General features: G+C 40.5%; 1 protein-coding gene across 2 annotated transcripts in view; it reads right to left on the bottom strand.

Moving 5' to 3' along the window:
- The window catches only part of LOC113983912 (BMP/retinoic acid-inducible neural-specific protein 3), a 166,384-nt gene that overhangs the window by 134,315 nt on the left and 18,241 nt on the right, over window positions 1-13,828 (bottom strand). The gene's annotated exons all lie outside the window — the stretch shown is intronic.

Raw genomic sequence — 13,828 nt, 5'->3', positions numbered from 1 at the left:
CTTTCGCCTGTTGTTGCCGAGTGGTTTGTGAGATCTGGAGCATATGTGACTGGGAAAGGCCAGATGGGCAAGCAAACCTATAAGCCTTGCTCAAAGGGGTCCCTCTGCTCAACACACTCCATTTTCATCCAAGGTTTGCAATTTGTAAGAGCTGCTCACTAACTGCAGCAATAGTCTCAACCTCTTTTTAATTCCATATGCCAACACACCGGAGTGTTGGAATAATTTTTCCTTTCCCCTCCAAGGATACCCTGTGACCGCTCTAAAAGTGTCAAATATAGATATAAATACCAGAATACTGGTAAGGTGAGAAAGGAGCCCCAGAGTACCGAAGGAACTCTGCAGTTTATCTCAGGGACACGCTCGCAGCTTCCTGACAACTTGGCTTCAACTTCAATTTCCTTTCTCCCTCGCCAAGCACCATATGCTGGCTGTTACAGGGAAATGACACTTATCCTGCAAGCCTGCAACAGAGAGGCTATATTTAAATTCAACTGTGAGGTGAAAGTGTGTTTTATAAAAACCTCTAGGAAGCTGCATCCAGATGGTTGCAGAGAAGAATCTATATCTAGGGATTTGGGGGAGCATAACAGGTTACAGCAGCATCATTTCTGAAGTTTTGGGTATATAGTGACTATTCCCTCCTTTCAGGTAGAACTAAAACCATTGCACAAGGAAGTGTTTGGCATTCATCATTTGACAGGAAGAAATTTTTAATAAACTTGGTTTCTTTGGGACTTTCTGTAACTATTTCTGCCTGCATGTTATCAGTCTCAACTCTTTACTTGAAGTTAACCTAATGAACTCAAGAGAAATGTTAATACATTTATTTCAGCATTTTGTCAGTATAACTTTACTTTTAAATGGCAGAAAGACACTGGGGAAAAGCTCTATAACCGTTGGAATTATCAGCATTGCATATCTGACATTCTGAATTAGAGCATTCCTAGCATCACAGCCTGTTCCATAAAGGGAGAGATGGCAGTCAGGCAGCTGATTATGTTTATTCCAGATTTCCAAAGCAAATGTCAGTCCTGACAGTACCTGAAGCAGTTCAACAAAGCCGTGACGTTGGCACAATTTTTCGCTTCAGTTTTTTGGAGGAAATGCTTTAGAGTAGCTGAGGGTACTTATGAATTAATGTTACACCTCTAAAGCTTGACTGAATTGACCAACATTTCTGCTTGACCTGGTTAGTCCCCAGCACAGCACCAACCTCACACAGATCCAACAAAGCTACTGCTTTTCTTCACATTTTCTTAGCAAAATACTGGGACACCTCAGTTCTGCTCTCCCCAAAAGGAACTGACCTGCAATATTCAGTTTCAGAAAGCTCAAGATAAACCTTTTCCCCCTGATTTGTCTCCGCTAACGAGGTGTAGCAGGTTGGCAGAGCACTTTGTTTATGGCCCCCATTGGCCTCACAAGACACATCCTGTGCAGAGAGAGCACAGGGTTCACTTATCTGCTTATGCTCCAGTGTCAGGCAACCACAGATTTGCCATTAATGCACCCAGTTATTTAGCTGGGCTACGAATTCAGCTCTAATCTAATTTACATATGAGTACCCATGAAAGGAATAGCCCAATTCACTCCCATTCAATATGGAAACAGAGATTGACTTTTTAATGACAATTACAACCAAGCAGTGGTTTTCACAGAAGAAAAATGTACCACAAAGGGATATTTTACTGTGCAATCCCCAATCAGGCCACAGTCTCATCTATAACTAACCCTGCTGAATCCAGCTCTAGAACCCATTTGCCAAAAACTAAAAGCCTAAACAATCCCTGTTTGAATCCACATTCACCGACACATGCAGAAAAGATTGTTACACAGTCCTGTAGCTGTCAGTTTTCTTGGGTTTGTTTAGTCCCTCATTCCCGTGTGGCAATCTCTTCTAGAGAATGGAAAAGACGTGCAGGGCTCTTTCCTGCCTCTGTGCCCCTGCACTGTTTATGCAGAATGCTCTCTTAACCCCTTGGTAGGGGATGCACTACAGACCACTGCCCATAAAACAGAGAATCATGGAACCATGAAGGTTGGAAACAGCCCTCTGAGATCTTCGAGTCCAGCCACTAACATAACCCTGCCAAGTGCACCAATAAACTAATGCCTCTAAGTTTCACATCTAAAGCTTTTTAAACCCTTCCAGAGCTGGTGACTCCACCATTTCCCTGGACAGCCTGTGCCAAACCCTTTACAACCCTTTCAGTGAAAAAAATTTTTCCTAGGATCCATCTATACCAGGGAAATAAAGGAGGCACAGATCTGGTAAGTAGATAACAGTGGAATTTCAGCCAAAATATTTCTCTCCTCTCCAAAACACTTCTCGACCTGTCCAGAATGTTTGAGAAATAAACCAGTCCCCAGAAGAAAGTAAGCAACCAAACACATGATCACAGAACTGAAATGCTTTTGGTGTTGGATGGGTCTTTTTTAAATAAGTACAAACCATAATTACGGTAATAGTTAATATAATAATAAAACCTATAATAACTCATGTCTTTGAAGAGCAGTTAATTTGCAATTCTAGATGTTCAAATGTAGAGTGTGCCATTAGGAACCAGAGGGAAGAGGATTCCTCTTTTCTTCCACATCAGACACTGACATCTCTTTGCAAGGAAGCCGAGTAGGTCACTGCCAGTGCCACTGTCAGAAGCCAACACCAAGGGTTCAGAGCCCTAGGAAAGGTGAAGGGAAACCTTACCTCCCAATTCCATAGCAAAAGGTGGTTAATGGCAACACTGAAAGTAACACTTTAGGAATTTACAAAAGAAAAGCGTTTGTGTTTAGATGAGCAATACAGTGTCATTCACTGCCACAACAGGGGGCAAAATTTACTCTAGGCAGGATGACACAAGCTATATAAAATTTTGTTGAACCAATACACTTCATATTATGCAAAGATATACAGCAAAAAACTCTTTTGAATTCAATCACAGATCTATTGTCTGAGCTTGTCACCTGTAAATTTTCCCCCACTTCAGTTTAAGGACCTCTGATTTCATTGTTCTGTATCAGTTCTGCTGTTCTGCAAATCCCTTCTGTGCTCCCTCATCATCACATCCATAGTGCTTTGTCACCTCCTGTAAGGAATTCATCCCCATGTATTACATTCCTCTAACTCACCAAATCATCAAGGTTTCCTCCTGTTAGACTGAGCTTTTTTGCTTTTATTTTTATAGCCTCACATCGTTATTTATTTTATTCCTCTTTCATTCTCTGTCTCAAAGCTTTTGCAATCAGGACCTGAACCTACTAATCCAAACCAGGGGGTATAATCTGGTTAAAAATATCAACTGTTCACACGATTTTCCACTAATGACAGTGGAACCATCCCAGTTATTAATGTGAAGCTGCTAAGCCACCTTATTCAGTACAGCCACTGCTCTCCTTAGGTACCTAAACAAACAAATGGCACACCAAGGACTATAGTCTTGAAAATACGAGGTTCTTTTGAAAATCTGTTTCTGACTTCTAATGCTAAGCCATATAGAAAATGTCAGTGATTGACTAGTGAAAAAAATAGTACTTAAACAGCATATTTAATTGATATGGCATTAGCTTCACTGACATTTAGAGAACATCAAAGCCAGAACATATCTGTATCGTGAGGAATGAAGCAAAAATGGAACTTCAGCAGAATGATCAAATTTAATTCAATGCACAACAATGGTTAGGATAACAAAATATTCTATGCAGCAAGTTTACTCATCCTCTTAACTTTATTTGTGCAGCCTGAAATTGGATTCCATAGAAATGCAAAGTTTTTCAGATTGCTGAGATCTGAACCTTTATCTTTCCCTGCAGGCTATTTGTATTAATCTACTTTTCTTTGAAGCACAGAGCTGTTAAACTGTTAAAGCTCATTTAAAATGTGGCTATATTTCTATCAATGGACCCAGATAGTTGAATTACATATTTTAATTACGCTTTTTATGCTTTGGAGATGCTTACCTAGAAATATGTGCAACAAAAGTATGCAATTAAAGAGCTTTATTGCTGCTGATTGGTGAATTGTGTCTATACTGACAGTAAGAGATGGTTTAGTGTATAGAAGAATTTACATGGACCTCTTTTTATTATTGATTAATACAAAACTCACAGCCAGCTTTGTTACCCTACCTTTATTAGTATCATGAAAGCAAAGGGTGTGAAAACGTAAAATACTTTGTACTTTAGGAGTGAGATACAAGAATATTTAATACTTGAGTATCCCCCTTCCTGCAAAGCCAGCTAAACACATAAGTGGAAAAATTAGAATTTACACTATTCATCTGACACGTCTGACTAACTCTTCCAGTTTAGTAAAGGCACAACTGGACAATTTCCATCATGAAATATTCGATCCCTTTCCCCAATGAACCAGGGGATGTGTAAAAGCCCCCACACCAACTGGAAGTGCTGCAGCCACAGTTAGCATGGCCTCGAGACTGGGAATCTTGAAACAGAGAATGCAATGCCAATTATAGCTGGGGGAGGGAATCCACTTCTGCAGCCCATTGCAAACTGCAGCTGTGGCAAAAATAAAAATTAACAATAATTAAAAAAAAAAAAGTAGGAACAAGCACTGCAGTAAAATGGCAAAAGTGAGTTTCTTTGCTTTTCAGGGTATTATTGGATAGCAAGGAGTGTGTTCGGGTTCCTCTATGCTTTGCCAGGATTGGAATTAAAAAATCATCTTGTACCATCAAATCCCCCTGGCACTAGAGTGGAGACAGATATGGAATAAGCCTAATCCTTTCACAAATACCACCAACATGGCAAGATTTACACAGCAGAAATGACATGAGTGCATTCGAAAAAACTGGCAAATAGGAGGTGTTTATAATAGACAGTTGTTTTCTTCCTGGAACTTCTAATTTAAGCTTATCAGCATCAAAAAAAAAAAAAAACCAAACAAAAAAAGGTTGAAACCAGAAATGATTACCAACTATTTCACAAGGAACACAGTGTGTGTGTGTCTAACATCCTATTTGCCTCCAGATAGGTTCCAAAATCTGCACACATGTATTCACACATATTGTCCAAAGTTTTATTTCTTTTGGTAAGACGTAAATTATATCACTGACTTCAGTGAAACTAGTGGTTTAAAATACTGTTTAGGATGAAAAGGTGTTCAAATAACCTGGAAATACCTTGGAGAAATCATGGAATCATAGACTTGTTAAGGCTGGAAAAGACCTCTAAGCTCATCGAGTCCAACCCTCCTCCCGCACTGTCAAGGTCACCACTGACCCCTGTCCCCAAGTGCCTCGTGAACACCTCCAGGGGTGGGCACTCCACCCCTACCCTGGGCAGCTGTGCCAGGGCCTGACCACCCTTTCAGTGAAGAAATTTTCCAGATGTCCAACCTGAGCCTCCCCTGGCACAGCTGGAGGCCGTTCCCTCTCCTCCTGTCCCTTGTTCCCTGGCAGCAGAGCCCGACCCCCCCCGGCTCCCCCCTCCTGTCAGGGACTTGCAGAGCCAGAAGGTCCCCCCTGAGCCTCCTTTTCTCCAGGCTGAGCCCCCCCAGCTCCCTCAGCCGCTCCTGCTGCTCCAGCCCCTTCCCAGCTCCCTTCCCTTCCCCGCACACGCTCCAGCCCCTCCGTGTGTCCCTTGTTGAGGGCCCAGCCCTGGACACGGCCCTGGAGGTCCCTCAGCCGCGCCCAGCACAGGGACGGGCACTGCCCTGGGGCTGGGACACCCCATGGCTGGCACAGCCCAGGGGCCATTGGCCTCCTGCCCCCCCGGGCACCCCTGGGATCGTGTCCAGCCCCGGCACCAGCACCTCCAGTCCTTTCCCACTGGGCACTTTCCAGCCCCTCTGCCCCATCCTGGATCTGCAGGGCGTTGCTGCGACCCAAGGGCAGGACCTGGCACTTGGCCCTGTTGACCCTTACATGACTGAGCTCGGCACATGGATCCATGGATCCAGCCTGTCCACATCCCTCTGCAAAGCCTTCCTGCCCAACAGCAGATCCACGTTTTCGTACTGCACTCAGCAGTAGCTGAAGATCTCATAGAAAGCAAATGTGTAGTCCTTGAACATACTGATTGTGAAGGCCACCTTCTGCTTCTGCCTGTGAGGAGCGTGACTGTTCCTCATTTCACAGCAGGAGAATTAAATCTCCATACTACTGTTCCAAATTCCACCCTTCGCTATCAGGGACAAAACCATCATCGCTCTTTGTGTCAGAGAGGAGTTAAATAAATCCAAAATCCTAATCCTTTTGCTGGATTAGTCTCAGCATCAAGCCCACAGTGGACACATTTACACTTTTATATATTTTCCTCTGTGTAAGCCTGTCTATTTACAATGAAGATCAACATACCATTTCATGCTAGTCTAGGCCCAGAAACTTCTGTCAGTTCAGACCCTCTGTGTTAACCACAAGTGGATTACTTCATCTCAGACAGTGAGTTTAATACTCCACAAGTCTAATTCACAGGTCATGTCATTTTTGCATAATATTGGTGTTACAGAGATAGAGTGGTCCCTGATTTTCAAGAGCTGGTAACAGCCAAAGTGTAAATAACAAGTGTGAAGTCTTTCATTCTGCTCCATTATTTCTTTTCTGCAATGATTAAAAGGTATTATCCAGCCTTGTGGCAGGAAAATAATTTAATTTTTTTTCCAGCAAACAGAAAACATAGGGCCTGTTTTGATTCTAAGTCATAGGCTATGGGCCACTTTCTGCAGAACATTTTGCTAAGACCAAACAGGCGAGATATTCAGTGCTACATCATGAAATGATAAACTGCTGAGATACACACTGATTGACAGTGTAAACGTGCAGAGGCAAAAATCATCACAAACTGATGACAACTGTACCCAAAATCATATGGAAAGATAAAGAAAAATGAAGGAAAGTCATAATAGCCCCAGTATGAAAAAGAAGTTTCATGTTAATGTGTTTCAGCTTCAGATTCTCAGAAATCTGTTGTAGTCAAAGTAGAATAAGTTTAAGGTGTGATCTGGAGTTGACCAAAAGCATAAGAAAATGGAGCAAGATCTGACAGAACGTTTCTGCCAGAGGCATTTTAATACAAAGATCTAATCAGGAAAGATCTTTTGGCGTTGCCAGTGTTATGAAGAATTTCTGGATGTCTGATCCATGAAGAAGAGTCCACAGCAAACGTCATTAATATACTGGTCAAAGGCTCTTGTTCAGACACCTGACTGAAGGTATAGGTTTTTCTTTCTAATGAACAGTATTCTTCTCACTGCAAAAATTGGAAGAATGAAAGAGACCTCAATAAAAGTTCTTCATTTTAATCAGCTGGAATTATTAATTATTTTTAACATTTGTTTTGTGTGGTTAAATATGTAAAATGTAGACAAAAGACTGCATTTTGTTTGTTAATGCAGGTTATAATATTGCTTGGGCTGTAATGTTTAGCCTTTAGTTTTGTTATGACAATCTGTAGCCAGTAAGTATGTAAATGGTTAAAGATGTAGTTTAAATAAAATATAATTAGATGGAACTTGATAATAATGTGATGCCTTTGTTTATTTTCTATTACTAAATCATATTTATCAATAGACAAAGCTGATATTGTATTTGAGTTCCTAGCAAAGCATCCAGTTCTGCTAGCAGGCAGGGTATAAGGAAAAAAAATCCATATTAGCTAACTTGCAAGAACTGTAAGAATATAATTCAGAATTTTTTAAAATACAAATATTTATTTTAAATTAATCAATCACATTCCCTCAGGTCTCGGATTCTGTTGATCCTTCTGAATATTTGGCAGAACGTCTTTTATGTTTGGATTTTAAATCACGTTACTCATGTAAGTCAAACCCCCTATATGTGCTTTTCCCTGGAAAAATTAGCATTCCCTCCTCGAAGCCAGCTGCAGTCCCTGCCGTGCACACGAGACCCGCATACACAACTTTAAATTGCTGCTGGGCCCTGGGGGTGCATTTTTCAGAGCTCTGTGTGTATCAAACTGTCCGGGCAGTAACAATATCTTCTCTTCTCAAGTTGCATAAAGTAGAAATGGAGAGCATCAGAAGATGAATCGAGATACAGAGCCATTAATGACCTTAAGAACACTGTTATCCATAACAATCATATTGGGATTCTGGGGAGAATCGAGCAACGAGACATTATTTTGAAGTATTGCTTTTCTTCACAAGGGTCTCTGCTGGAATGAATCTGTAGCTACACAATAAAAATTCCCAACCAGCATAATGACTGTGAAAACCTGCAGAATCAATCAAGCCAAGCCAGAAGACAACTAAGATTTGGATTTGGAGATATCGACCACGACCCGAAGTCAATGAGAGTCAGTGGAAAATGGCAGAAATTCTTGAGTGAGCACATCTGGTGCCAGTTGTTCTTTTTCTGTGTGGAAGAGACACAAATACCTTTCCATACAAAGAGTCACACATTCCAATCAATACCACGGGTTTTTTATACAGACAAAGTTTCTGTGCTACTCAGTTATTTTTCTCTATGTAAGCCATAACGTGCCACCCATACAGACTTAACATATGGTCACAAAGAAAAACGTGAAAGCCACTCTGTTTGGACATGGCTACTGACTCAGCAGCAGTAAGAGAAAATAACATCATAGGGGTTAAAACAAAAGCACAAAGAATTTGATTCGAGTAATTAAAAAAAAATATTTTCTTTTTTTTTGTTTCAACCAAAAAAAAAAATCTTAGTAATTGTTTTTCCCCTTTATGAAAGTCATGAGCATTTGATATTCCCTACATCTTGAACATCACTGATAGTACCAGCAGGGATTCTGAAACAAAAATGAAAAGGAAGGGCAAATGAAAGAACAGAGACCCAACTAACCAAAAATCTTCAAAGGACTAATGAAAATTACCTGATTTCATGCCCAAAATCCTAGCAGTCTACCCTGCTGACTGAAGAATGTATCTATTATTAGTGTTAAACAGCTTTTATACTACTTCAGTGATTGCATGAAACCATTAAGTTACAGCCTCTATTATCCTAATTTTTTTAGGGCAACTTAAATGATTTATGAACTCACTAACTGAAATGATGACACACCATATTCTCTAAATAAATGTTCTCTGTTCTAGGGAAACATATCAGTAGGAGGTTTGATCTAATAATTGTCCTTAAAATATTAGATTTTGAAAGTGAGTACATTCTGGAAATAGATTATAATAATGTTTACAAAAAAAAAAAGATTCACCTCCTCTTGCCATTTGAGTTTCTTTAGGATCTTTCATTAAATACACCAAACAAATAAGGAGAAATACAAAGAGAGATTGTCAAAACACAGACTCCTGCAGTGTGTTATGAAAAAAAAATATACAGAAGGCAATCTTGGCACCAATATTCTCTTGTGTTGCCAGGCTGAAACATGCTCGTGTTCTTGTCAAACTGACTCCTGAGAACGCTCCCAATCCTGCTGGCACAGCCAGCCCTGTGCCCCCCATCCTGCCCAGGGCAGGGTGAATTCATCTGAAAACACGTTCCTAAGTTTTCTGTTATATATGCAAAGCTTCTCTGTCTAAATTATCTGTTCCCTCATTTACACCTTTTCACAAGCACATACCTTCCACACCATCCCCAGATAAATAGATCAAGAAACTAACATAATTTTGATAATAGGAATTGCTACTTGTAAAGCATCACAACCTGATATGTGTTTAGGTCTTTAAGTTCAAACAAAAATGATTTCCTACGAAGGGGATTTGCATTTGGGATAAAGGGCTGGAAATTCAATGATTTTGGAGGACATTATCCAGGTCCATGTTTCTAGACCTGGAAAGATGGTCATTTAAAGCTTTAATTTTGCTTTGCTTATGCACGCAGTTTCACCAAAGCCAGTCATTTAACTGGTGTCATGTCTTTGTTATGCCCAGCTAACTGGAATAAGAGAGGCTGTTCAAGTATATCACTATCAGAAATTAAACTCATTGATGTTTTTCAGATCCAGACATTCTTAAAAAATGTACTGGGCTACAAATACGGTTTTTCTACTGGAAATTTATCAACTCACAATCCCAAAACCTCTCTTTGAGCTGCTCTTCCCTGTTACCAGCCTGTGAGCCACTGGATTGAAAATGATAGTGGAAGACCTTTTATAGGTTCTTCTCCATAATTTGAAATTCCAAATTAATCAGCTCAAATAAACCTTGCAAGAGCGTAAGGAAATATTATTCCAGACGATATGCTGGGGTGAAAACTGTAAATCAGAGCATGTTGATGTGCACCTCCACAACTGAATCCCCCAGGATTTTTACTAACACTGTCTGTCAGGAGCACACCTGTGTCAATAAGTCTGATGAGAACTGCGGGCTAAAAAATAAGTTGATAGGGAAAACAATATACCAAACCCAAGCTAAGTGGTTAAGTTCCCACACAAGTGTTAAAACATATTAGTGAGTGTTCTATTACAGTCTGGAGTCTTGCTCACTTTGCCCTGTGCATTCAGCCACGAAGGGATTCAGAACACAGGAGAGAAACCCAACATGGTCTTGTCTTTAACTCAATAGCTTCATTTTCCAATACTTTCATTTTTTGCAGCTGTTCATGAACACAACCCATTTTAAAACAGCCTCTAAAGGAGCACTTCTTAAACCACATGAACACTGTGCTGCAAAGAGCTCCTCACTTGTCCAGGAGATTCCTTTTTTTTTGCCTTTTGCAGACTGGAATTGTACACTTGTTAGGTGTAATTACTTCAGAAGGATTTCAGTGGTCACTAAAACCTAGTCCACTTTCATCCACATCATATCTTATAAACCTTTCCTCCTATTCATAGGATTGGGAAGGTTCTCTAACTTCATATATCCCAGAATTACTTTAATGATTACAAACCTCCTTTAAATAGCCAGCCTAAATTTATTCATAGCCAGTTTATACAAGTTTGGTTTTAAGACAGTGATGGCTTTTGGTTTAGATAGTTCACCTCGCTTTATAACATGTACATTGACAGGATTGTACCCACTTTCAGTTCTCATTTGGCAATATTTAGGGGGGGGGGGGAAATTTCCACCTTAAAAGAAAAAGCTAGGCTCTTCCTTCCCCTGATTTTCACATCTGTTTCACATTTTAAATCATTTTGCTTCAACAAAACTCCACAGCATCCCTGAGGAGATTTCCTCAGCACCTTACTTGACAGCATGAATACTTCCCTATCTCTGCAGAAATTACCTCTTCTGATACAATGTAGGTCCTTTGCATAATTTCACAATCACTCTTTCCATCCTGGTAACCTCTCATCTCATTCTGTTTGGATTTAAATCCCTTTGTCTGGGTTGCTGATTTACATAAGAGGCACAGCGTTCCCTTTGTGTATTAAATAACAAATTATAAACTCAATTTTTCTTGCCAAAATACTTATTGATACGAAGTACAGGAGTCACCTTCCATAAAATATTGACACAGCATTCCCATGAATCTAGAGGTTTTCAGCAGCCATCCAGATACTTTCTTGGCATTTTTCTTCACAGATCAGGCATGATGAATGCCACCAAAAAATGTGGCAGTTATTAAATTTCCTGCAGGGGGGTATTTCCTCTGGAGAATTATAGGGAATAGCACACTATAAGGAATGCCACATCACCACCACAACCAGTCCACCATTTCCAACTTAAAGTTGGTACCATCAGGTGGAATTGTTTAGTGTTCTTCAATACAGATTAAAACATTATTGTGTCTTTCAGTTCAGTCCTGTAACACTGGAAACTCTTGGCTTTGTGGACATATACACCCCAAAATCAACTTGTTTGCCCACGGACATAACTGATCTTTAATTCACAGAGTAAAATATGGGTGACTGGGGATTTTTCTACTGCTGTCTCCCCATAACTGATGCACCAGTTGTTTCATCACGATTGGTTTATGCTACGAAAGCCAGATGAGGAGATAAGGCAAAGTATAACTTTTATGTTTAAAATTCATATTATGCTGAAGTTATGAGCTCTCTTAAGAAATTGGGCTCAGTCAATCAGTGCGTTCCTTGGTGCAAATCTTTGGCTTCATCCCTTAATTTATAACAGAGTCATGGTCAGATGGACACTTGGCAACAGTGACCAGAGGGTGTGGATACAAAGCAGTTGCTTTTTGCCTCACTGGCATATGAACAGGGAGATTGACTTTAAGCTGAAAAGGGGAAGATTTAGATTGGATATTAGGAAAAAAAAAATAAAATTGTCTTCAGTCATTTTGTGTCTGACCCCACTGTGCTACCAAGATCCTCCCAGGAAGAGTTCAAAATGGGAGACAACCCACTGGAGTCCTTCACCCTGCACATCCCACTCATCCTCAGCCCCGTGGATTCTGACCTGGCACGGATGTTAAAGTGAAGGGAGAAGACTTCCCTTCCCCCTCAGTCTTTACATGCCAGGTCTCAGGTGTGGCTCAAGGGCTGCAGTGCAGGGCTGAGGGACTGGAGGGGCTGCACTGCCACTTTGTTCCTTGGTGATGCAAATCCCGAGCCAATGCAGGCAGGAGCTCTTCCTTCCCTCTCCATTCCAATCACGACCCTGTCCCTGAGGGAACATTTCCATCAGGTAAAAGACAGGTGAGGGAAGGAACAGACCAATTAGGCTCCAGATCCTACAGCCCTGGAAAGCTCATAGCACAGCAACTGGGATTAAATTTGCAGCGTGTGGCTCGCACCAAAGTCACCATGCTCTGCACTGCTTCCTAATGGGATCATATTTTATGGGGAAACTTTGCAGTAAGGTTTGGTCTGGAAGGGCCAAATCAAAATTATGCAGCTTTTTTCGATCCAAATAGCTCTTTTGACTTCTCAGCTCATTTCTTGAACAGAACAGGCAGAGAATAGAACTAAACATGAGAAAAACTTTCTGTGGGATTGTGTAAATTAAATTGAAACCTATGCACAAACCCAAATAAACATTAACGATATGATTACAGATCTATAAAACTTAACAATGTTGCTGTAATGATGGCTGAAAGGAGAAAAATTCTCAAGGACCCGATTGTAAGAGCTGAAATGAAATACAATTCCATCTTTCATGTTTTTAGCAAGATAATTTCGGTTCAGTGTTGACTAATACAGAATAATGGGAATAAAATATGCTGCCTCAGTCTCTGCATTATTGGCTTTACATTATTGGTCCTGACAGCTGGCTTTTAAAATGCAGTAAATATTGGGCAATGCTGTTCTGTTAAGACAAGCCACTTCATCAAGCATATTTCCAGATCACACTTTATTTTCAAAATGTGTTTAATTTGTCTGTATATGGCAAAGAAGCCCATTGAAAAATTGACCTGCAACAGAGTGCCCTCTACCGTATGTATTTGGGAAAGGAAAACAGAGCAAGTTTCTTAAAAATAAAATCTTTCCAGACTGAGGCTAGCACTTTTCTCACAGGCCACTGGACACTGAACTGAATATAATATATATGTAGGCATATATCACTCTTACCTTGTTCTAAAGGGCTGGGTATCACTAGAGAGTAATAGCTTAAAATAGGTATGAAATTTGTACAGACTCTTTCATGGTTTTCAGTGAAATCAGTGTGTGTCTTCCCATACCAAAATAGCCTGTGTTCGTGGCATGGACAGTTATTAGGGAAGCTGAAAATTTGTCCTGTATTGCCCTGTTGCCCCACTTTTTCTTGGCTGCCAGGAGGGAACTGTCACAATATGAAGCAAAAAATATCTCTGCTTAGAGATGTGCTTTCTCAGTCCTTAATCTCTCCTGGTCTCTCATTTCTCCCCTTCTGTCCATCTGCCATTAGGTCACTCCTATTAGACTGAACTTTCCTTTTCATTCCCATGTCCTTGATAATGCTATTGGATGTCACTGAGGTGCACCCTGTGCAGAGTGATTGAGAAGGTAGTTCACCAGTGTTGTCTCAAAAGAGCAGAAACTCACA

This window comes from Pipra filicauda, unplaced genomic scaffold, assembly GCF_003945595.2.
Source record: "Pipra filicauda isolate LSUMZ 115617 unplaced genomic scaffold, ASM394559v2 scaffold263_size1117673_pilon, whole genome shotgun sequence".
Classification (NCBI taxonomy): Eukaryota; Metazoa; Chordata; class Aves; order Passeriformes; family Pipridae; genus Pipra; species Pipra filicauda.
The sequence above is the reverse complement of the archived record's forward strand: the minus strand, read 5'-3'. Positions and strand labels throughout refer to the sequence as shown.